Below are 27,663 nucleotides of genomic sequence, written 5' to 3'. Positions count from 1 at the left end.
GCCCCCTCTGAAAGATTTATGTAAGGGGACCATACAGCCAGTCAATAATTTTTCTCAACGTCGATTTGTCAAACTTGAGGTAAAACACTCATTTGAACGGAGTTCAATGAACGTCTTGTTTAATTTCATAAATATATACAACCGTGTCACTGTTTCTGTCTGCCATCGCCATACAGCCAGCTATCGTAAACATTCATTAAAAGTAGCATTTCAAATAATTTCATACATCTTTTTATCGTAGTTGGTTGGGGATGGTAAGAATGAATGAACAGGACGCGATGGAACGCGAAGTCTTCGCAAACGTTCCATTAATGATTAACTGCTGGAACTTCGAAATGAAATACGGAATCAAAACTGTATGAATACTGAAAAAAATGTAAACTGAGTTTCTCTTGAGATATATTTCTGTCAATTCTTCATCTCCGCTCTCTGTCTCTATCTCCCTGGTTATTACAATTTATGGATAGACCGTATGGTGATTATTAACTTCATCAATCGATTGAATCAGTCTTCGATTTTTCGATGATTTCTTCTTTTAATCATACACATTAATCAATTTTGACTAAAATTTTAATCGATTAATGCCCAACTCTGGGGTATTTGGCCGAAAATCTAGAAAGAAGTCAATTTATAAATTTTTCCGTTTGTCATGGAATTTTTTCTATCCAACGTAGCTAAAGGTCGCTTGTAGTACACTTCATTGAAAGCCAAGAGATTTTACGCCACGCTTTCTGAAACAGCATCCGTTCATTGGCAATTTTCAAGGGTTTTGAGGAAAATTGTGTAAATTCTTGTATTACAGAAGTTTTTCAGTTAGGTGTACAGACCACTTTCGCACAGATTTCATTTTGTTATCATTTAAATTAGTATAGTTATTAATATTTGTGAACATAATCAATCATGCTGTAAATTTTTTACGATTATAAAGTTTATCGACGATTTTGTTATCGAGCGGAGATTTCGACGAACGTCTAATCTCACGAGTTCGATGAACGTCTTGTTTAATTTCGTAAATATACAACGGTCCCCTCTGAAAGATCTTCTTATCGATATAATGCAAGATGTAAGAGGACCGTGTCGCTGTTTCTGTCTGCCATCGCCATACAGTCAGCTATCGTAAACGCTCATTAAGAGTAGCATCTCAAATCATTTCTTCCAGCTTTTTATTGTAGTTGGTGGGGATGGTAAGAATGAATGAACAGGACGCGATGGAACGCGAAGTCTTCGTGAACGTTCCATCGTTGCAAGCGTTTGTCGTGTTGAGATTCAAAGATCAACCATTTTTCCATACGTGACGGTTTTCGCGTACTGCCCGTTGGACTTGTTGCGTGTGTGTGTGGAATATTATATGGAGATATTTTTTACATTAGTGGGTAGGGGTATTCATTATAAATTGCTCGTAACAGTCGTCGTATGAAGTTATACCATAAGAAAAAACGTCGACAATCAGGATCGCTATACGAAGTTACATCGCGTGTGTGTTTTTATCATCCGACCAGCCAACTTTGCGCATTCCCTCTCTTTTTCAACGGTAAGTACAATAAAAATTAATAAATTACGTAAAATCTAGTGAAAAAACTTTCTTTATTTAGATGGATCGAATCACTCAAATCATTGACATGGACGGTTTCATTGTGGGAAAAAAATTTATATGCAAAGAGTTAGCCATGTGATCGATGTTTGTCATGACGGCTCGTTCGAACTCTTCGAATTTCGCTTGGGGAAGAACGTTGTTTATCCGACGCTGACAAAAAGTCTGCATGGTATGTCAGTAATTTCATACACGGGATTCCATTTAAAGATTTCGGCTATGAAAAATATCAACAGCACGATATATTCGAAGTAATTCAAAATTTTGTGCGCGATTATGCGAATCCTGTCGTAGCGTACAAAGGTGGATGTTTCGAGAGAGAGACATCCTTCGAAAAATGAAAATAAACTCGATAAATTTGGAAGATTTCAACTGTCCGAAATACGATGTACTAGTTCGCGATCCCGTGTATGAAATTGCTGATGACGAACCGTGTCGACTTCACTGTTGGCAACCGACAAAAAACGTCACATACCATTGCAGTCTGCGCGAAGTGCGAACATTTCGAGCATGGGTTAACAATTATAAAAACACGTAAAGTATCAGTTATAAAGACGCGACTTTGAATTTTTTCCACGTCAAAACCACAAACACCTCTTTTTACGTTTTTTTTATTTTTTTTCACACAGTGTTTCACAATGATTGCAAAATTGGAGATTGATTCTGGGCGAAGCGCGGTATGGACGTCTGAGGATTCGTCAAAGAATCGTCGCTCGAAGGTAAATAAATTTTCAAAGAAAAAATATCCCAAAGTATATAACATGATATATAACTGTCTATCTGTCTGTTCGCAGGAAACAAAAATAATGAAGACAAATGACAAGAAATTCGCTGCAATAATTATATTTTAATTATTTTTTAATACTTGTATATTTGTATAATTAAAGAGTAGATAAGAGTAACTTTTCACTAATGTAAAAAATATCTCGCTGTATAGGGAGGGGGCGATATTATTACTGCAATTGTTTTCTTTTTAATAAATACGAGTTAATTGTATGAGTAGGAGGACGAGGCGGAGGAGGAGGATTGGTTTTAAATAAAAAATAAGATCTTTCTTATAATTTTTTTATTTGATAAATTATGAAACAGCTAACGAATGAACAGTGCGAGGCACTTATCAACGCAGCGCATTGCAACATTTGTGAAAAACCATGTGAGGAAAAGGATATACGGGTGCGCGATCATTGTCATCTAACAGGACGATATAGAGGCCCCACGCATCAAGATTGCAATTTAAATTACAAAAATTCGTTTTGCATTCCCATAGTTTTCCACAATTTATCCGGGTACGATTCACATTTCATTATCGAAGAAATAGCTAATGCGTTTGAAGGTAGTGTCAACGTATTACCAATAACTAAAAATGTTAAATTACGATTCATCGATTCGTACAAAAATGTTTGAACACAAGTCTCGACAAATTAGCATCTTTCCTCGACACAAACAAATTGACAATTTTACGCGTTCCGAATTTCAAAATCTTTCCATAGAAAATTTCATGTTGTTGACGTGAAAGGGTGTCTCTTTCCATACGAATATCTCGATTGCGTAGATAAATTAGACGATCTTTGTTTGCGAGTCATTTTACAGTTCGTTGACAGGCGAAACCCTATCCGAACGTGATTATTAGACTGCGGATCTTTATGAAAAATAAAAATTGTCTTCATAAATTGCACAACATAGGAGCCAAATAGAAATATAATTTTTTCTCTAATGATATTAATTAGCTGAAACGAGTACATTGATATTTTTAAATCCTGTTAACCTGTCCACTGCTTTAAATTGCACATACTCATTTTTGCCATAAATGTATAAAATCCGCAGTCTAGTGATTATGTGCATGCCGAGAATGTGTGGAAGCGTTTCAACACAAAAAGTTTGGGTGAATACAGCGATCTGTATTTGAAAGCTGATGTTTTGTTACTGGCTGATGTTTTTGAAAATTTTCATAAAAACTTGCATTAAGAGCTACAGTTTAGATCCACCATATTATTACACCTTACCAGGTTTCACGTGGGATGCTATGCTAAAACATATAAAATTAGGTTTGAATTATTAACACAGTGGTCCGGATCGAGAAATTTAGTGACATTTCACGAAAGAGTCGACTCTCTCTCTCTCTCTCTCTCTCTCTCTCTCTCTCTTTCTCATATCGATTTCTAATAAATTTATATTGCCTCCTAAATGTCCATCAACATCGAAGCTGAAAAAATTAATGTTCGTTCACAAAAACTGTAGTTAATATAAATTCACAAAGATAGACATTTTGGGATGCAGTATTTTTCAGCCAAAAAAATTGCTTCTTTTCATCGAGGTGTCCTGATTACCCTATTTAATATTTATTCTGGGTCTTTTGTGTAAATGAAAAACAGTCCTTTGCGGTAACAATTAACGCCGTTAGTTGAGGATGGTTGCTCGCAATGTATTAAAAATTAATATTTAATGAAATGAATAAAATCTATATACTTTCTTAGAATTTGCAAGGTGTATTTTTTAGAGGACCTAACTGGACCTAATCGTATAAACAGATCATTTTCATTAGACCTTCCTCTACATATCCCCACAAAAAAATCATATCCGAACCGATCCGATCTTGGAAATTATGATTGTTTAAAGTTATCGGGGACGTCTCACCTGACGCATAGCAACTCACATACATTAAATACCATCCAAATATGAATATTTTTGCAATTGCATTAAAAGTTCGTACCTACCTAAAACAAGTATGTAATTTTTAACAATAATATAGTTAATCTATTAATTTTATTGTTAAAAACATAACGAACGGTAATAATATAACTGGACTAAGAGTTTCATAGTTTTCCTTAGTGAGTATCACTGTTTTTGGGTAAGTATATCTGTTGTAACCGTATTAATGTTACTTCCTGAATTACTATTGATTGAATTTAATAGAATTTACTTTATCAATAATTAAACATAATAATTGACTGAGATAAAAGATATTTAGTTCGTGCCTCCAGGCACTGGAAGCGGAGAGGTTTGGATTATCTGATAAATAAGTTGAGAACCAGTTAGGAGGTAAAAGTAGGGTATATTGTACCAAGCTTTGTATACAGGTTTTCTATATAGAGATCTTCCGTCAGGATTATAGACTCTCGGCGTCAACACGCTGGTATGTCGCACATTTGTTCGCCGACAATTAATATACTCAGTATTGTAAATCAATACCGTGAGGTAACCCTACTTCTCCGAAATACAAAGGTTTTCCGAGGAACCATTCTATGGAACATATAATGAAAATGTATAAACCGTGACGGATACGGTTTCGCTCGCGAATCAAAGAAACTTGCATACGGGCAAGATAATATATTTTTAACCGAAAACTCCTACTACAAATACGGTCGCCAAACGCGATACTTCAAATTAGGGTTTCCAACCCAGTCAAAGTTTATTACTGTAAACCTTGAAGAGACGTTCGCTAAATGCGATTATCAAAGAAACTTGCACGCAGGCAAGATAATATATTCTTTACCGAAAACTCCCACTACAAATACGGTCGCCAAACGCGATACTTCAAATTTGGGTTTCCAACCCAGTCAAAGTTTATTACTGTAAACCTTGAAAAGACGTTCGCTAAATGCGACTATCAAAGAAACTTGCACGCGGGCAAGATAATATATTCTTTACCGAAAACTCCCACTACAAATACGGTCGCCAAACGCGATACTTCAAATTATAGCCACGCTCCCAGTACACCCACGAGACGCTACGTCTGGAATTTGTTTCAACAATCGTTATTGATCTGGATTTAGATGTTAAACGTACATGGACTGCTAGACTCGATCGTTATAACACGAGCGTACCCTGCCGACTCCTCGGAGAGGTATCGCCCCTGCTCACACGCACAGTACTCGTCACCTTTGCCTCACCAAAAGAATACACCCTTTCTGCACCAAGCGGTGAGCCCGTTTGTATTCCGGTTCAGTGTCTAGTCACTCGTATTGTGCTAATCAATTCTACAGTTTATAATCCGGACAACAAATGACCGCCGAAACACATAGATACTCTGCCGATTGCTCGGAGAAGTATGCTGTATGCCAACACGTACAAAGCGCCTCTTTACTATGCAACACCAAAACAGTGAATCCTTCTGCGCTATTAAGCGAGCCTGATTCCACTCCGGTTCTGGAATAGTAAATCAACACAGTACATAATCACTTTTGTCCTTTGAACGTAAAGACTCCGACAGATGACGATCGTCGTATCACATACGTACTCTGCCGATTTCTCGGAGAAGTACATATATGCCGACACATACAAAACTCCTTTTACTAGGCTTCACCGAAAGAGAGAATTCGTCTGCGCTATTAAGCGAGCCTGATCCCACTCCGGTTCTAGAATCGCAAATAAGAGTCGTACTGAATCCTGCTGTCGTTCAATTATGATTTTAATGATAATCACACGACTCTACCTATCGACAGTTCCTATTAGATTGCCGTCTTCTCGTACGTTACCTTTACGCTTGACTCTACGCCGACACGATCGTTACACATGATAATAGTTATTAATCTCGGCTGTGCCACAGTACGGTTTGTACTTGTGACTCCTCAGTTTGAGGCGCGTACAAGACGAAGGCAATCTAGGCGGTTTGACTAGAAATGCGAAGTCGGTTTGACTTCTCGAACGAGCACCGGTTTTCGCCGGATCTATTAGAGTCGCGTGTTATTAGACCCGCTTCCAGACGTAGAGTGATCAATTTGCTTCGCGCATCGACCTCCTTCGATCTGTATCGAGTGGGGATCGGTGCGCGCGCATCCTAATTAGCGGTGCTGATCTGCGGTCCTTTATTTTGACAAGGATCGCAGATCTTCTCGCGACAAGCTGTGGCGGGGATTCGCAATAATCCCTCTCGCTCTCACTCGATATGTAATTGGTACGGTTACATATGCCCCCCACTGTGAATTGCTAATGGAGATGCAAGTACGCAGTAAACTTGCGCTGTATTAGCATTACGAAAATACACACACGCAATGCACAGATCACACACACGCGCCTGTCTAGCACACACACGCCCACTATTCGGCTTCATACATGTGACTATTAAGAATGAGCAAAAAAAAGAAATGAGAGAAGCGAACGGAAAGAAGATATATTCTGACTTAAGATCCTGTGCTCAGAAGAAAATAACGGCTTCTCCCAGAAATTAGAAATCAACGTTTGAGTTTCGAACTGTCCGTGCTACCTATTTGGCGTTGCAACGGATAACACAAAATACAATAAACTGAATTCTTGCTCTCGGCTCTAATAACACAACACAACAAAATATTTCACCTTGTCTTTGCTTATCCCTATGCCTCGAGAACGAATATATATTTATGAAATTAGCTGTTCACGCGCGAGTATCACTTCCAGTTGTCCTTCATTGTATTCCGTCGCCATTCCGTGGATGTTCTGGCGCCTCCAGTATATTACTGATTAGTTCTTCCGTCAGTAATAGTAGGCCCAACGGATCTCTCGGGTTGAAGCAGGGAACGTCTACGGGGGGATCGCGCTCTGTGGGTATGACTTCCCATGAGCATTCCATCTCGTCCTTCGATGGTCTGTGGAGGAGCGGTGGCGTGTCCTCGCGCGTCCTCCTGTCCGCGGCCTCGATGAATTCTGGGATTACTTCCCATGATAAGTCCGCTTCCTCTGCTGTGGGTGGCTTCGCTCCCGCGGAGATGTATGTGCTCTTGTTTCTCTTCTTGCCGCCATCTTCTGCTGGACCCTTCTGTGGAGTTTGTGTGTGTTGGCTCCTCTTTTTGGAAGTGGCTTGTGTTGCCACGCCAGCCCGGAATCGCCGATACCTGTTGCAGCTCCATGGCCGCGCTGTTCTTGTTGGCAACTCTTTGACTGGGGAGTGATGATACCTGTGGTTTGATTCAAAATTGTTAAGTAAGCGCTTTAACCTCTTTTCCTATCTAGATAGTTTGGAATTTCATGGTACCGCAGGTCCATTCCTGTCTGCGTTGCCTTCGACATCATCGCCCAGGCCGCGTAGGCTTGCGTAGCCCTGTCGCACGTATTCTGTCTCGTTGACATGGTTTTGAGTTCGCTTTCCATGATAAACTGTGAATTTCGTCCGAGGTACCTTGTACTTATGCCGTCAGGGATAAGTGGGGTATTCTACGAATTTCCCCTCTTTGTAGTGTCCTACTACGTATTTTCTTACATTTCTGCGTCTTATTTACGTTTCATGGTGTTCTCTTGTTGTTGATGGTAGCGACGTAGGCTTCTTGCGTGAAATGTACCTCGGATTTCGTTCGACTGAGGTCTTCGTAATACGTACGTTGCTGGACCTTTTTTTTCTATTAGTTCGTATGGACCTTCGTATAAATGGAAAAATTTGGCGATTTCTCGCTCTGCCGCATTTGACACGGGATTTGTTCTAAGTAACACCCTCTCACCAATGTTATAGTGTGTGTGTGTTTTTCCTGCATTAGCTCTTTCGCATCTTTTCTGTGATTTGCGTGTCATGTTGCGGAAAGCCAGTTGTAACTTGTCGCTGTCGTCAAGGTTACTTGCTGATTGGTCCCTTATATTTTTGTCGAGCCACTTCGTCCACGGTCGTGTCGGAGCCTTTTTAAGAAACAGTTCCATAGGTGTGAATCCCGTGCTTTCATGCATCACCTCGTTACAACATGTCTCTACTACTCCTATCCATGTTGCCCATGATGTATGTGCACTTGCTGCAAGTGTGCGGAATATTCTCCCGATTTCGCGATTCACTCGCTCGACTGGGTTGCTCTGAGGGTGTCTGACTGATGATAGGATGTGCTGGATATCCTCCTCTTGTAGTTTTTGTGTGCATTTTTTTGATGTGAATTGTGTCCCATGGTCTGTTAGCAATTTTCTGGGCTTTCCATATGCTGGGATATAGCTCTTGAATATTCGGCCTATGGTTATCGCTGTAGTTGCATTCTTTACCGGGTATAATTTTACGAATTTTGTGAATAGATCTTCCATTACCAGGATGTGCTTCACGCCCCCCCTTGAGGTTGGTAGTGGGCCATAGTAGTCAATTGATACAATTTCCAATGGGCCTTTTGGTAAGATTGTTTGTAGGTCAAAGTGGAGTGCGTGAGTTGACACTTTGACTCTCTGGCACGTATCGCAGGCGGCTATCATTTTACGGGCATGTCGGTTCAGCTTCGTGATATAGAAGCTTTCTGCGATCAGAGCACTTGTTTTATCGCTGCCAAGATGCGCGTACATCTCGTGTACTTCTTTGATCATTTCCTCGTGTAATTGCGGGGGAATCACCGCTCTTATTTTACCCTTTTGATCTATTTTGTATAGTATGTTTTCTTGAATGCAGTATTTACCCTTGGTCTTTTCGTCTTGTCGTTGACATTTTTCGATCACAGTACGTGTCTTCTCGTCTTTTTGCTGCCATCCAGACAAATTTTTTAGAGCTTTCAATAGCGTTGTTGACATCGTGCGCGCTATCGCTGTGAGGATGGGAATCCGTGTTTCACGGTTCGTGGTATCTTTGCCCACTTCGTGGAACGATCGGCTCATTACATCCGCCGGTATGTTTTCCTTTCCTGGTCGGTATTGGATCTCAACGCGATAATCTTGAATTGACAGAATCCATCGAGTCAACCGCTGATTTAGCAATTTACTATTCACGAGGAAGGTTATAGCCTTGTGATCTGTTAACAGGATCGTTCTTGCTCCGTATAGATAAGTTCTAAATTTCCCTAGTGCCCATACGACTGCTAACAACTCTTTCTCTGTTGTAAAGTACGTCAGCTCTGGACCCTTCAGTGTTCTACTTGCGAATGCAATTGGACGCAGTTTTCCTTGCGCATCTTTTTGCTCGATTACTGCCCCGATGGCCGCGAAGCTTGCATCGGTGGCCAAGAAAAATTCCTTGGTTGCGTCTGGGTATTGCAGCACGACTTCTTTACAAAATGTTTGTTTTGTATTCTCAAATGCTGTTTGTAGCTTTTCGTTCCATGTCCAGCGCGTTCCCTTTTTCATCAGAGTTAGTAAAGGTGTTGTTACTTCGGCGTGTTTATCCGTGAATTTACTATAGTAATTGATCAGGCCTAGGAATCCCCGCAGCTGCTTCAGGTTGCGTGGGGCAGGGAACTCTCGGATTGCTGTTAGTTTTTCCGGATCTTGTTTCAATCCTTCCGTGGATAGCACGTGTCCCAGGAACTTCAATTCTCGCCTCATGAAACGACATTTTTCTAAATTGATCGTTAAGTTGTGCTGTTGTAATCTTTCTAGCAATGCGTGTAAGTGTTGTATGTGTTCTTCGAACGTGTTTGAAAAGCATAGGATATCATCGATAAAGTTGGTAACGAATCCTTCCATGCCGTGTAACACTTGTCGCAGAGCTCTAACCAGACTTGCACTACTTGTTTTGAGACCGAATGGAGTTACCACGTATTCATAACATTTACCGCGGTATGAGAAAGCAGTGTATTTTCTTGATTCTTTGGTTAATGGAACCTGCCAGAAGCTACTTGTTAAGTCGAGGCTTGAGAGAAATTCTACTTTTTTAAAGCGTTGGAAAATCGCATCAGGCGTCTCGGACATTTCATGGTCATCTACGAGAGCTTGGTTGAGCATTCTTGCATCCAAACATAGTCGAAGTGATCCATTCTTTTTGAGTACCGGTACCACCGGGTTGATGTATGGGCTTTTACTTGGTCGTATGATGTCATTCGTTAACATTCGTTCTATTTCCGCATCAGCTGCATCCAGATACTTAAGTGGAGTAGGATAGGTTCGTCGAAAGTACGGGGTATCCGCCTTTACATGTAAATGGTGTTCGTAACATGTTAGGCGTCCGACGTTCTTTCTCCATAGTCGGGGATATGCCAGAATTACTTTTCGTAGTTGTTTCTCTTGTATGTCCGTTATATGGTCTGATTGGAACAATGTTGGTGGAATTTCGGTGGTCATTTCCTGTTTTGTACACCGTCGAGGACGTGTATTCTTGATTGTTCTCATCTTACCTTTTGTCGATTCTTCTTGAACCATGTTGATGGAGGTATTTCCGCGTTCCGTAGATATTTGAAGGATGTCTTTCTCGAGATCGATGATTGCTTTCGTACGTCTTAACGTGTCGATACCCAGAATAAAATCGCATATCAGGCCAGGAACAATCACCACCGGTGCCTCCACCGTAGATTCATCATGGTCAATTGTCACCCAAATTTGCTTCTTTATTCGGGCTGATTTGTGTCCCGTGGCTCCGATCACGAACGCCCCTACAGCGGGTAACATGGGGTTTTTTAATAGCTTGTCCTGGTATTGTTGATACCAATTTTCCGAGACTGCTGTTATCGCACTACCTGTGTCGAGCAGTGCTCTTACAGGAATTCCCTCAACCTTTATGAGGATTTCTGGGCAGCGGTTAGCATCATTGCTCATTCGGGGAACTGTGGTTTCTTCCTCCATTAGGTCCTGTCGCGGATTTTCAAAAATTGTTCCAACCATCAGACTGATTTCCTCCCCTTTTTGATTATGCCTGGAGGCGACTCTCACCTGAGCAGGGAAGTAGCTCAGCCGTTCTTCAGAGCTCCTCCTTATTCGTTTTCCGACATGGCTTCATCTGGGCATATCTCCTCCTCCTCCTCATCCTCTGCAGGTAACTCTTCCTGTATCTGAGTCGTTCTTATGTGACTTGGGCGGGGCGACCATCGTTTGTCGCCTTTTTCTCCTTTATCTTGTCTACGTTCTGGGTGTTGGTACGCCTGGTTTGGATATATGTCCCTTCGCGGTGTGTCCTGTACCTTCCTCGGATATTCCCGTGAGTATTCGCGCGGGTATTCTGCTGTAGGACGTTGGTATTCCCGCTGTCGAACTTGTTGCTCATTCGGTTGCACCCGAGCGGTACCTCCCGCATATGGGTTGCCCCTTGATGTTTGTTCATGGTTCGACCGATTTACCCATGCCTTGTTGTACGTGGGAGCTTCGTTGGTCCGTTGTCGATTGACTGTACCGCCATTATCGAATCGCTCCAGCAGAGCTAGGAAGGCGTTGATCTCCGTTATGTTTTGCCCAAGTACACAGTCGTCGACTGCTTGTGTAAAGTGTCGAGCGAGGATTAGTACGATTTCTTCGTCAGATGGACGTGGTACTAAATCGCGCGCATTCCCAATCAAGCGCATTACGTATGCCACACGCGTCTGTCCTGATTCAGATCGGTGTACTCCTGTATCGAGGTTTTCCCTTATTTTGCGCTGTATAGCTGAGCTCCAGAATCTGTCCAGAAATGCTCGTGAGAATTGGTTCCAGTTTTCCACTTGGTCAGATATTATGTCCCACCATTCGCTTGCTACCCCGTTGAGAGCTTGTGTGATTATGAATTTTACCTCATCCTCAGGAACTCGTGCAGCCTGAATGAACTGTCGCATTTCGCGTATGAACTTTGGTGGTTTTTCTGTTACCTTTCCCTCGAATATAGGGAGTTTTGGTTTTACTGCGAATGGTCTTGTCATAATTGCCATTGAGGAATCGAGTCTCGTTGATTCGTTGTCCTGCCATTGAGGGTTGATGGACAATCTCTGCGTGATCCGAGTACGATTTTCGTTTGGCTCGATACGTTGATCTCTCGAGCGTGGCCTGACGCCTGCTGTTTCATTAGCACTTGTATGTCGGATCGTGTTCGCAAGTGGACCGACTGGATTTACCTCTTCAAGCATTCCCCTATCTGCAGTCATTTGCAGAAGGCGCTCAAGACGTGATTCAAATTCGCGTCTCCAATCTCTCATTTCACGTTTGTGATCAGTTATTCTTTCATATAATTCCTCGTTGGTAATGCTGTCATCTGATTGTATTGGCAGCTGGCTCTCGATCTCGTCACGAAGGTTTTTCTGACTTTCCTTACACCTTTGGCTCTCTACATCTAGACGTGCAGCTAGATCTTGTTGCAATTTGGAAAAGTTCTTCTGAGCTTCATTATTATCGATCTGCATTCCCATACATGCGGCCAGTTTGATTTCCAACTGAAGGATCTTCTCCTCCTGTGACGTAATCTTGGCTTCTAGCGCTTTGATTTTGTTGAGCAATTCTGTATTGTTTGCAGCGATATCCGGATCTAAATCTGGTGATATTCCTGTATTAGATACCGTCGGATTATCCGGCGTCGAATTTGGTCCTGGGCGAAACGGAGGAATATCCGGTATTACTGGGTTGTCTACTACCGGAGGATTATTCTGATTTCTTCGAGTCTTGACACGATTGTCGGTCGACATTGTACCCTTTTATCTGATCTCACCCGTTTATCTAATCACAACCTCACCGCCCCACGTTGGGCGCCAATTTGTAACCGTATTAATGTTACTTCCTGAATTACTATTGATTGAATTTAATAGAATTTACTTTATCAATAATTAAACATAATAATTGACTGAGATAAAAGATATTTAGTTCGTGCCTCCAGGCACTGGAAGCGGAGAGGTTTGGATTATCTGATAAATAAGTTGAGAACCAGTTAGGAGGTAAAAGTAGGGTATATTGTACCAAGCTTTGTATACAGGTTTTCTATATAGAGATCTTCCGTCAGGATTATAGACTCTCGGCGTCAACACGCTGGTATGTCGCACATTTGTTCGCCGACAATTAATATACTCAGTATTGTAAATCAATACCGTGAGGTAACCCTACTTCTCCGAAATACAAAGGTTTTCCGAGGAACCATTCTATGGAACATATAATGAAAATGTATAAACCGTGACGGATACGGTTTCGCTCGCGAATCAAAGAAACTTGCATACGGGCAAGATAATATATTTTTAACCGAAAACTCCTACTACAAATACGGTCGCCAAACGCGATACTTCAAATTAGGGTTTCCAACCCAGTCAAAGTTTATTACTGTAAACCTTGAAGAGACGTTCGCTAAATGCGATTATCAAAGAAACTTGCACGCAGGCAAGATAATATATTCTTTACCGAAAACTCCCACTACAAATACGGTCGCCAAACGCGATACTTCAAATTTGGGTTTCCAACCCAGTCAAAGTTTATTACTGTAAACCTTGAAAAGACGTTCGCTAAATGCGACTATCAAAGAAACTTGCACGCGGGCAAGATAATATATTCTTTACCGAAAACTCCCACTACAAATACGGTCGCCAAACGCGATACTTCAAATTATAGCCACGCTCCCAGTACACCCACGAGACGCTACGTCTGGAATTTGTTTCAACAATCGTTATTGATCTGGATTTAGATGTTAAACGTACATGGACTGCTAGACTCGATCGTTATAACACGAGCGTACCCTGCCGACTCCTCGGAGAGGTATCGCCCCTGCTCACACGCACAGTACTCGTCACCTTTGCCTCACCAAAAGAATACACCCTTTCTGCACCAAGCGGTGAGCCCGTTTGTATTCCGGTTCAGTGTCTAGTCACTCGTATTGTGCTAATCAATTCTACAGTTTATAATCCGGACAACAAATGACCGCCGAAACACATAGATACTCTGCCGATTGCTCGGAGAAGTATGCTGTATGCCAACACGTACAAAGCGCCTCTTTACTATGCAACACCAAAACAGTGAATCCTTCTGCGCTATTAAGCGAGCCTGATTCCACTCCGGTTCTGGAATAGTAAATCAACACAGTACATAATCACTTTTGTCCTTTGAACGTAAAGACTCCGACAGATGACGATCGTCGTATCACATACGTACTCTGCCGATTTCTCGGAGAAGTACATATATGCCGACACATACAAAACTCCTTTTACTAGGCTTCACCGAAAGAGAGAATTCGTCTGCGCTATTAAGCGAGCCTGATCCCACTCCGGTTCTAGAATCGCAAATAAGAGTCGTACTGAATCCTGCTGTCGTTCAATTATGATTTTAATGATAATCACACGACTCTACCTATCGACAGTTCCTATTAGATTGCCGTCTTCTCGTACGTTACCTTTACGCTTGACTCTACGCCGACACGATCGTTACACATGATAATAGTTATTAATCTCGGCTGTGCCACAGTACGGTTTGTACTTGTGACTCCTCAGTTTGAGGCGCGTACAAGACGAAGGCAATCTAGGCGGTTTGACTAGAAATGCGAAGTCGGTTTGACTTCTCGAACGAGCACCGGTTTTCGCCGGATCTATTAGAGTCGCGTGTTATTAGACCCGCTTCCAGACGTAGAGTGATCAATTTGCTTCGCGCATCGACCTCCTTCGATCTGTATCGAGTGGGGATCGGTGCGCGCGCATCCTAATTAGCGGTGCTGATCTGCGGTCCTTTATTTTGACAAGGATCGCAGATCTTCTCGCGACACGCTGTGGCGGGGATTCGCGATAATCCCTCTCGCTCTCACTCGATATGTAATTGGTACGGTTACACTGTCAATTTATCTATGCAGATAAAGCAGTATGTTAATTAGATTACATTTTATATCTGACAATATTTGTTGAATATAATAATTTTAATCTCAGTTTTTATGCCTGCAGATATCCAGAAGCTGCAGATTTAATAATTAATTAAAGTAAACAAATTGACCAAAAGTTTACCTGTGAACATCAATTTAGAAACGTTTTGCTAAGATTAATTGGCTTATCTTTTATATTTGTTATATTTTTGTTCATATTTTCATCTTTTATAAACACATTACACATACATGAAATAATACGAAATAACAAAGGTTGTAATATATAGAATGAACATGATCTTAAAACAATTAAATTGAAAAAATTATTTATAATTATTATATAAAATATCTTTTGACACGCTTGTGAGGCGTTTTTACCTCCTCGAATTTATATTTTACGCATTCTATAAAACATTACATGTATGAAATGTAAATATAAAATACATGTTTAGTAAGAGTAAAAAATAGTTTGGGAGATTATACTTAAACAATTTTATTTTAATACAAAAAATCAATGAAAATTAATTAACAATTATTGTTTAACAAAATAGAAAAAATTTTATTTGTTAACAGTTAAGATTGACTATTTTTTAAATGAATTTTAGTGCAAATTTCATCCCGATATCTCTTATGGTTCTAGAGTTATAACAAAATGTCACTAAATTTCTCGATCCAGCCCACTGTGAGTCACCATGACTCCGCGAATACATAGGATTAAATACCCTGTTTAGAACAAATGCCACTAACGTTCTTGAAAAGAAATTTTGTACAAATTGATGAACAACGCGGTATTCGGTAAAACTATGGAAAAATGTTCGGAATCATGTAGACGTAAACCTCGTGACACGTTGGGGATGGGCTACATGGTGCAGAGGCAATGATCGCGAAACCAAATTTTCCATAAACGCTATGCATTTTCCGAAAACTTTTTTCAAGAAACCAATCTATGTGGGTATGTGCATATTAGATATATCTAAAACCTGCTTGTACGGATTTGATCATGAGTACATGGTTCCTCGATATGGTAAAACCTGTAAGGTAATGTACACAGACACCGACAGCATAATTTATCATATTATGTGTGAGGTCATTTATGAAACCATGAGACGCGATATTAACTGTTTCGACACAAGCGATTATCGATAGAGAATAGGTATAATTTCCTACTTGTAAATAAAAAGGTTCCCGGCTTGATGAAAGACGAGAACAATGGGATGATAATGATGAAATTTGTCGGACTGAGAGCAAAAATGTACACATTGCGTGTAGATGGAAAATCTGATACAAAAAAAGCAAAAGGTGTAAAGTCTAACGTTGTAAGGACAACAATATCGTTTGATGATTACATGGGATGTTTGCAAGATGAAATTGCTATGAGTCGTACACAGACATCCATACGATCGAAATTGCACAAAGTGTTCGACGATCGGCTGGAGAACTTCGGAATAAGCTTCCAGGACAATATTAAGAAATTACGTGTAAAAGAAACGCGTCGACCAATCTTGAGAGAGAGATCCATGGATATGATGTTCAACCGTCATATTGCATACTGTACATGCGCTATAGCTGTACCTGTACATGCACTATACCTGTACATGCGCTATACCTGTACCTGTACCTGTCTGTAGCTGTTCCCGTACCTGTCTGTAGCTGTTCCTGTACCTGTTCATACCTGTCTGTAGCTGTTCCTGTACCTGTCCATACCTGTCTGTAGCTGTTCATGTACCTGTCTATACCTGTCTGTAGCTGTTCCTGTACCTGTCCATACCTGTCTGTAGCTGTTCCTGTACCTGTCCATACCTGTCTGTAGCTGTTCATGTACCTGTCTATACCTGTCTGTAGCTGTTCCTGTACCTGTCCATACCTGTCTGCAGCTGTTCCTGTGCCTGTCCATACCTGTCTGTAGCTGTTCATGTACCTGTCCATACCTGTCTGTAGCTGTTCCTGAACCTGTCTGTACCTGTCTGTAGCTGTCTATAGCTGTCTGTAACTGTACCTGTATCTGTTCCTGTACCCGTCTGTACCTGTCTGTACTTGTCTGTAGCTGTACCCGTACCTGTTCCTGTACCTGTCTGTACCCGTCTATAGCTGTCTATAGCTGTGCCTGTACCTGTACCTGTATTATCGATATTAAGTAGCATCCATCGAGTCATATCAAGTTACCATAAAATCATCAACCTTGAGTCGGTTCCCCTTATCTTTATCTTTTCAAATGCATGTAGGATCGTGTCCGAACGGAAACACGTTCGAACTTCGCTCAACACGTGTGGTCCACAACCGCTTGTGGTGACGTCACTTCCCGCGAGTTGAGGGGGAAGATACATCCTCGTACCCCCCCCCCCTAAAAATAATAAAAGAAACCAAAAGGGGGGGGTACGAGGATGTAACTTCCACATCAACTCGCGGGAAGTGACGTCACCACAAGCGGTTGTGGACCACACGTGTTGAGCGAAGTTCGAACGTGTTTCCGTTCGGACACGATCCTACATGCATTTGAAAAGATAAAGATAAGGGGAACCGACTCAAGGTTGATGATTTTATGGTAACTTGATATGACTCGATGGATGCTACTTAATATCGATAATACAGGTACAGGTACAGGCACAGCTATAGACAGCTATAGACGGGTACAGACAGGTACAGGAACAGGTACGGGTACAGCTACAGACAAGTACAGACAGGTACAGACGGGTACAGGAACAGATACAGGTACAGTTACAGACAGCTATAGACAGCTACAGACAGGTACAGACAGGTTCAGGAACAGCTACAGACAGGTATGGACAGGTACATGAACAGCTACAGACAGGTATGGACAGGCACAGGAACAGCTGCAGACAGGTATGGACAGGTACAGGAACAGCTACAGACAGGTATAGACAGGTACATGAACAGCTACAGACAGGTATGGACAGGTACAGGAACAGCTACAGACAGGTATGGACAGGTACAGGAACAGCTACAGACAGGTATAGACAGGTACATGAACAGCTACAGACAGGTATGGACAGGTACAGGAACAGCTACAGACAGGTATGAACAGGTACAGGAACAGCTACAGACAGGTACGGGAACAGCTACAGACAGGTACAGGTACAGGTATAGCGCATGTACAGGTATAGTGCATGTACAGGTACAGCTATAGCGCATGTACAGTATGCAATATGACGGTTGAACATCATATCCATGGATCTCTCTCTCAAGATTGGTCGACGCGTTTCTTTTACACGTAATTTCTTAATATTGTCCTGGAAGCTTATTCCGAAGTTCTCCAGCCGATCGTCGAACACTTTGTGCAATTTCGATCGTATGGATGTCTGTGTACGACTCATAGCAATTTCATCTTGCAAACATCCCATGTAATCATCAAACGATATTGTTGTCCTTACAACGTTAGACTTTACACCTTTTGCTTTTTTTGTATCAGATTTTCCATCTACACGCAATGTGTACATTTTTGCTCTCAGTCCGACAAATTTCATCATTATCATCCCATTGTTCTCGTCTTTCATCAAGCCGGGAACCTTTTTATTTACAAGTAGGAAATTATACCTATTCTCTATCGATAATCGCTTGTGTCGAAACAGTTAATATCGCGTCTCATGGTTTCATAAATGACCTCACACATAATATGATAAATTATGCTGTCGGTGTCTGTGTACATTACCTTACAGGTTTTACCATATCGAGGAACCATGTACTCATGATCAAATCCGTACAAGCAGGTTTTAGATATATCTAATATGCACATACCCACATAGATTGGTTTCTTGAAAAAAGTTTTCGGAAAATGCATAGCGTTTATGGAAAATTTGGTTTCGCGATCATTGCCTCTGCACCATGTAGCCCATCCCCAACGTGTCACGAGGTTTACGTCTACATGATTCCGAACATTTTTCCATAGTTTTACCGAATACCGCGTTGTTCATCAATTTGTACAAAATTTCTTTTCAAGAACGTTAGTGGCATTTGTTCTAAACAGGGTATTTAATCCTATGTATTCGCGGAGTCATGGTGACTCACAGTGGGCTGGATCGAGAAATTTAGTGACATTTTGTTATAACTCTAGAACCATAAGAGATATCGGGATGAAATTTGCACTAAAATTCATTTAAAAAATAGTCAATCTTAACTGTTAACAAATAAAATTTTTTCTATTTTGTTAAACAATAATTGTTAATTAATTTTCATTGATTTTTTGTATTAAAATAAAATTGTTTAAGTATAATCTCCCAAACTATTTTTTACTCTTACTAAACATGTATTTTATATTTACATTTCATACATGTAATGTTTTATAGAATGCGTAAAATATAAATTCGAGGAGGTAAAAACGCCTCACAAGCGTGTCAAAAGATATTTTTTATAATAATTATAAATAATTTTTTCAATTTAATTGTTTTAAGATCATGTTCATTCTATATATTACAACCTTTGTTATTTCGTATTATTTCATGTATGTGTAATGTGTTTATAAAAGATGAAAATATGAACAAAAATATAACAAATATAAAAGATAAGCCAATTAATCTTAGCAAAACGTTTCTAAATTGATGTTCACAGGTAAACTTTTGGTCAATTTGTTTAGTTTAATTAATTATTAAATCTGCAGCTTCTGGATATCTGCAGGCATAAAAACTGAGATTAAAATTATTATATTCAACAAATATTGTCAGATATAAAATGTAATCTAATTAACATACTGCTTTATCTGCATAGATAAATTGACAGATATACTTACCCAAAAACAGTGATACTCACTAAGGAAAACTATGAAACTCTTAGTCCAGTTATGTTATTACCGTTCGTTATGTTTTTAACAATAAAATTAATAGATTAACTATATTATTGTTAAAAATTACATACTTGTTTTAGGTAGGTACGAACTTTTAATGCAATTGCAAAAATATTCATATTTGGATGGTATTTAATGTATGTGAGTTGCTATGCGTCAGGTGAGACGTCCCCGATAACTTTAAACAATCATAATTTCCAAGATCGGATCGGTTCGGATATGATTTTTTTGTGGGGATATGTAGAGGAAGGTCTAATGAAAATGATCTGTTTATACGATTAGGTCCAGTTAGGTCCTCTAAAAAATACACCTTGCAAATTCTAAGAAAGTATATAGATTTTATTCATTTCATTAAATATTAATTTTTAATACATTGCGAGCAACCATCCTCAACTAACGGCGTTAATTGTTACCGCAAAGGACTGTTTTTCATTTACACAAAAGACCCAGAATAAATATTAAATAGGGTAATCAGGACACCTCGATGAAAAGAAGCAATTTTTTTGGCTGAAAAATACTGCATCCCAAAATGTCTATCTTTGTGAATTTATATTAACTACAGTTTTTGTGAACGAACATTAATTTTTTCAGCTTCGATGTTGATGGACATTTAGGAGGCAATATAAATTTATTAGAAATCGATATGAGAAAGAGAGAGAGAGAGAGAGAGAGAGTCGACTCTTTCGTGAAATGTCACTAAATTTCTCGATCCGGCCCACTGTGTTAATAATTCAAACCTAATTTTATATGTTTTAGCATAGCATCCCACGTGAAACCTGGTAAGGTGTAATAATATGGTGGATCTAAACTGTAGCTCTTAATGCAAGTTTTTATGAAAATTTTCAAAAACATCAGCCAGTAACAAAACATCAGCTTTCAAATACAGATCGCTGTATTCACCCAAACTTTTTGTGTTGAAACGCTTCCACACATTCTCGGCATGCACATAATCACTAGACTGCGGATTTTATACATTTATGGCAAAAATGAGTATGTGCAATTTAAAGCAGTGGACAGGTTAACAGGATTTAAAAATATCAATGTACTCGTTTCAGCTAATTAATATCATTAGAGAAAAAATTATATTTCTATTTGGCTCCTATGTTGTGCAATTTATGAAGACAATTTTTATTTTTCATAAAGATCCGCAGTCTAATAATCACGTTCGGATAGGGTTTCGCCTGTCAACGAACTGTAAAATGACTCGCAAACAAAGATCGTCTAATTTATCTACGCAATCGAGATATTCGTATGGAAAGAGACACCCTTTCACGTCAACAACATGAAATTTTCTATGGAAAGATTTTGAAATTCGGAACGCGTAAAATTGTCAATTTGTTTGTGTCGAGGAAAGATGCTAATTTGTCGAGACTTGTGTTCAAACATTTTTGTACGAATCGATGAATCGTAATTTAACATTTTTAGTTATTGGTAATACGTTGACACTACCTTCAAACGCATTAGCTATTTCTTCGATAATGAAATGTGAATCGTACCCGGATAAATTGTGGAAAACTATGGGAATGCAAAACGAATTTTTGTAATTTAAATTGCAATCTTGATGCGTGGGGCCTCTATATCGTCCTGTTAGATGACAATGATCGCGCACCCGTATATCCTTTTCCTCACATGGTTTTTCACAAATGTTGCAATGCGCTGCGTTGATAAGTGCCTCGCACTGTTCATTCGTTAGCTGTTTCATAATTTATCAAATAAAAAAATTATAAGAAAGATCTTATTTTTTATTTAAAACCAATCCTCCTCCTCCGCCTCGTCCTCCTACTCATACAATTAACTCGTATTTATTAAAAAGAAAACAATTGCAGTAATAATATCGCCCCCTCCCTATACAGCGAGATATTTTTTACATTAGTGAAAAGTTACTCTTATCTACTCTTTAATTATACAAATATACAAGTATTAAAAAATAATTAAAATATAATTATTGCAGCGAATTTCTTGTCATTTGTCTTCATTATTTTTGTTTCCTGCGAACAGACAGATAGACAGTTATATATCATGTTATATACTTTGGGATATTTTTTCTTTGAAAATTTATTTACCTTCGAGCGACGATTCTTTGACGAATCCTCAGACGTCCATACCGCGCTTCGCCCAGAATCAATCTCCAATTTTGCAATCATTGTGAAACACTGTGTGAAAAAAAATAAAAAAAACGTAAAAAGAGGTGTTTGTGGTTTTGACGTGGAAAAAATTCAAAGTCGCGTCTTTATAACTGATACTTTACGTGTTTTTATAATTGTTAACCCATGCTCGAAATGTTCGCACTTCGCGCAGACTGCAATGGTATGTGACGTTTTTTGTCGGTTGCCAACAGTGAAGTCGACACGGTTCGTCATCAGCAATTTCATACACGGGATCGCGAACTAGTACATCGTATTTCGGACAGTTGAAATCTTCCAAATTTATCGAGTTTATTTTCATTTTTCGAAGGATGTCTCTCTCTCGAAACATCCACCTTTGTACGCTACGACAGGATTCGCATAATCGCGCACAAAATTTTGAATTACTTCGAATATATCGTGCTGTTGATATTTTTCATAGCCGAAATCTTTAAATGGAATCCCGTGTATGAAATTACTGACATACCATGCAGACTTTTTGTCAGCGTCGGATAAACAACGTTCTTCCCCAAGCGAAATTCGAAGAGTTCGAACGAGCCGTCATGACAAACATCGATCACATGGCTAACTCTTTGCATATAAATTTTTTTCCCACAATGAAACCGTCCATGTCAATGATTTGAGTGATTCGATCCATCTAAATAAAGAAAGTTTTTTCACTAGATTTTACGTAATTTATTAATTTTTATTGTACTTACCGTTGAAAAAGAGAGGGAATGCGCAAAGTTGGCTGGTCGGATGATAAAAACACACACGCGATGTAACTTCGTATAGCGATCCTGATTGTCGACGTTTTTTCTTATGGTATAACTTCATACGACGACTGTTACGAGCAATTTATAATGAATACCCCTACCCACTAATGTAAAAAATATCTCCATATAATATTCCACACACACACGCAACAAGTCCAACGGGCAGTACGCGAAAACCGTCACGTATGGAAAAATGGTTGATCTTTGAATCTCAACACGACAAACGCTTGCAACGATGGAACGTTCACGAAGACTTCGCGTTCCATCGCGTCCTGTTCATTCATTCTTACCATCCCCACCTACAATCCCACCCCAACTACGATAAAAAAGATGGGTGAAAATTATTGTAAATGTTACTCTTAATGAATGTTTACGACGGCTGGCTGTATACCACCGCTGGATGTATGGCGATGACAGACGGAAACAGCGACACGGTCCTCTTGCACTACATCGATAAGAGGGGACCGTTGTACGAAAGTAAACAAGACGAACTCTCGAGATTAGACGTTCATCGAAATCTCCACACGTGAGAAAAACCGTTGGTCCTCGACAAATCGATGTTGAGAAAAATTATTGACTGGCCCTCTTACATAAATCTTTCAGAGGGGACCGTTGTATATATTTATGAAATTAAACAAGACGTTCATTGAACTCCGTTCAAATGAGTGTTTTACGATAGCGGCGATGACTGACATAAACAGTCTTGCATGTAGAGACGTGAAAACATAAACACGTTCGGACACGTTCGTAATACCTGGAAACTGGTCTCGAATGCAATACCTGGAAACTGCCCCCCCCCCTCCCCATCTTTCAAGATATGGGTTGTATCCCCCCCCTCCCCCAAAAACATGATGCAATAATTCCATTAAAAATATGACGTAATATATGCTCGTGCAATACCGCTCGGCGGTACCGCTCTCCCGTGAAGTGGCGGTACCGCTCTCCCGTGAAGTGAAAAGTGGCTTAGAACCCGCCTATAACATCTACTGCTCTTTTTCGTTGCGTTCGAAACTTTCATCGTCGATTAAACCACTAAATAACGTTGAAATTATATCGTGTTTTTGGTATCATTTTAATCAGAGAAACGCCAGGAATAAGCTAGTAAAAGTCCCATAAACCGATCATTAAAATTAAGAAGTTTGAGAACTCGATTCAATCGAGTCAATGTGTGGTGTTCACACCGATATACCCGAGCCGAGATCAATCATCGCCGCTCTACGGCGCGGAGCAGCGTTGACCGGCAGTGGAGTGAGTAGGCACTGGACTCCGATCGGAGACACCCCCCAGGACTCCGATCGAGGAATTACATGGTGTTTTAGCAGTATTTAAATTGAAATATCTCCAGAACCACTAACTTTTCGACAGGCATAGGTTAGTACTTTTTTATAACGATATAAATCTTCAAAAGTGTGCGGGTTATTCATGTGAATTATATATATCATATAATTTGATTGTATCCAGAATTAATATTTATACATATATAATGAATTCATGTCATGTTGAAATATAATTATTTTGGACGACGCTAGCGCGTTGGACATTCGGACGTCGCGTGCTGTGATGTTTATATTTCGCATCTGTGCCGCTGGAATGCGGCTAACGCTGTTGTAAACACGGTTGTCGTATCGAACAAAATAAATGGAACGAAGTATGAATTATTGTCCTCAGTGTGGAATTCACGAAATATGTGTGCTTATAGCATCAGTTTGATTGTGCTTCTCGAGCAGGAAGGTTCATAGGTAAGTCTCCATAGGTATACTAAACTGAATTTTCTAACTTCTTTATTTTTCATAATTTTTTTATGGTACTGTGGAAAACGTATTCGTGGCATATTTCTAATGCAAAAAAATGAAACCAAATATGATATAATGCCGACGATATTTATTTGTGTAGTGGACAACTAAAGTTTCGCACGCGTATAAACCTGTATATGATCCGAATTATATCGTGTTTGGTATCATTTTAATCAGAAAAAAATGACACAAATCTATTAAAATAAGTTCTATACTAAAGAAATAAGTAATAATAAAAAAGTTATTCGTTGATATTGCATTGTGAGGACCAGGCTTGCCATATTCCGCGCGTGCCAGGCCCCTTACCGCTGCGCCCCTCGCCGCGGTACTAAGCTGAGCCCGCCCCACTCTTCCCACTACACTGACGCGTACCGCGTGGAGCAAGCTAAGTTAGCGGTACGCGTCAGTGTTAGTGGGAAGAGTGGGGCGGGCTCAGCGGTAAGGGGCCTGGCACGTGCGGAATATGGCAAGCCTGGTGAGGACGCGCGAGCCGTTGAACTGAGCCGCCGACTGCGACTCTCGGCGTCTCTTTCTTTCCCATGCGCTATCCTTCCTTGCGCTCGAAACTTTAATTGTCCACTACACAAGTAAAAAATATCATCGGAATTATATCATATTTGGTATCATTTTGCATTATAAAAATGCCACGAATATGTTGGTGAAAGTTCCGTAGAAAAATAATAAAAAGTAAAGAAGTTATTTTCTTTTATATTCCAATAGGGTGAATTTATATATTCTTTTTTTTATTCAATATATTTTATAAATTGTCGTTATTTATACACATGTCTATTTTTCCAGATTGAAAATACCAATTTAAAAAAAATTATGGAACCTGCTCAAAATAAAGAGGTATCGAGTAAGTATATAATATTAACACTCATCATATTTCCTGTAAATAATTTTTTTTTTATTCATCAATGATGTTTGATACTTTTCTTTATTCCAGACTTATTAAAAAAAATGGAGGTAATGATAATGGGGACGCCTCCCTCGCCGAGCACCTCATCATGTTTTGAGCCACCACCACCACCACTGTCTTCGCAGCCACCACCACCACCTACGATGCCAGCATCTCCTCCACTGCCAAATCTGGATGATGATGGAGAAATGGAGGTTGAGGAGCCAAATGTGGAGGTGCCCGTTGCACTAATGCAACGCCTCCTCCAAGCATTGGAAGTACGGAATAAAAGTAAGTTTTGCTACAAGTAAAAAAAAATACCAAAAAAATGTTATATATAGTTTGTTTTTATTACAACTGATTAATTGTCGTCAGTTATCGTGCGAAGTATTGTGTGAGATAGATATCAAAATGCCAAAAGTATTTTCAAATGAAGAATATTCCAATATTACGTTTGTGTATGGTTTATCTGGAGGATTTTATCAATGCAGAAGGTGGTCATCTTGAAATGGTACTGTAAATCAGCTGTTGCGCGCCTATTCAGACTACATTCATTATTTGCCTATAATATTGTAATAAAGCGTTTATAAAAGAAACTTGATATAACATTTTTTTCGCATCTTCACTTGTAGATCATGCTCCTACAATCTTGCCCGAAAAGTAGGAAACACCCTGTACATGGGTCATATTTTCATATTTTCTAAAAAATGGGTCCGAGATAAGAATTTGATGAAAATAATAAATTTATGGGCATAACTAATGTCGTTTTCTTTTTCAGAACGTGGCACCAATGCAGGTTTATCGCGGGAGCGTTGGCGGCACGACATTAATAGACGAAGGGGTAGAGGACGAGGTCGTGGGGGAAGAGAGAGAGGCCGTGGTCGTGGTCGTGGAGGAAGGGGAGGGGCGTCCAAGGTCAATGTAGTACAGCATTTCCACTATGGATGATGTGATATGCTGTTTCACATATGACTGATTCACATTGTTTTTGGAAATTAATAAAAAATTTGAATTATTATTATTATTAACTTCCCGATTATTTCTCATTCTCATTCTCATTCTCATTCTCATCTTCTTCCTCGTCCTCGTCCTCATCCCCATCCTCATCCTCATTCTCATTCTCATTATTATTATTATTATTTATAGGTTTGTAGTGGACATGGTGCCTTGGAAAGAGGGACTTTCCGGACGCGGAAATTCCATCCTTCTCAAGTGTGCACGTTGGACGGTTGCGTTGAGGGTTCGGTCGTAAAAGTGACGATTGCCAGAACCCTGACCCAACCGTTACAATGTCCTTGGCAACGACGATTTTTGAATTGTTTTGGGGAAGAAAACTTTCTCCTTACTCTTGAGGAACGGAGAATTCCTCCCCTTATTTTAACGGTTTTTCCCACGTTGCTAATCCTCCCACCAAAAAGGATTTTTACCAGTAGATCAGAAAGCTTGTGGCACTCGTTGAGAACGCATCGCTCTAGAGTTGTCCGCGCTACGTGATTATATCTTTGTACTTTGTAGTACGTGATAGTCGTTAACGTTATAATCTAGTTTTCTCGTTATTGTTGTTATTGTTACATTTCGTTTTATTTTGTTATTGTTATGTGTTATTGTTTTGATAAATAAACATTTATATTCGTTGTCTGTTAACCACGTGAAACATATTTGTTACACACTGAACTACCCGTCATCCTAAAGGTTTATGAACTTATTCATAATTACAACTATTATTAGTAGAATTACAACAATTCATGTTACAATCATATTATATGTTTATATCTAATATATAAAAATGGATGCTTGTATATATATGATTAATATACTTCGAAACTGTTTGACCGATCAACATGACACTTGGCACATATATGTCTTTTTTCTTGGAGAAGGTTTTTACGCTATTCAATTTGTTGTAACTCGCCGCGGTAGATGGCGCTGCAACCGTTAACAAATATCGTTTCCATACGAATTGTGTTAATTGCTGGACGTGGATATGAATATATTATTCTTTTGTTTTTAAATGATTAAATATTCCATTCTTTTTTAGTTTATAGGCAAGTATATAAAAATGGATGTTTGTATATATTTAATAAAATCGTGGCTGTCTGTATGTTTGTAACGGCGTCACTTGAGAACGGCTCAACGTAGAAACCTGGGGCTTGAACCATTATGAGGAACAAACCGCATTCAAAAAAGTCTATTGGTTCAAAAGTTGTGACGTCATTAGTGAAAAAAGTCAACTTTTTCGCTCTCTTTTGGGCACGTTTCTGCTTATACCTTTTGATCAAATGGACTTTTTCGAGTGCGGTATGCTCTAATATCTTCCTGAAGAAACGCCGCGT

Source organism: Lasioglossum baleicum, unplaced genomic scaffold (assembly GCF_051020765.1).
Source record: "Lasioglossum baleicum unplaced genomic scaffold, iyLasBale1 scaffold0055, whole genome shotgun sequence".
Classification (NCBI taxonomy): Eukaryota; Metazoa; Arthropoda; class Insecta; order Hymenoptera; family Halictidae; genus Lasioglossum; species Lasioglossum baleicum.
The sequence above is the reverse complement of the archived record's forward strand: the minus strand, read 5'-3'. Positions refer to the sequence as shown.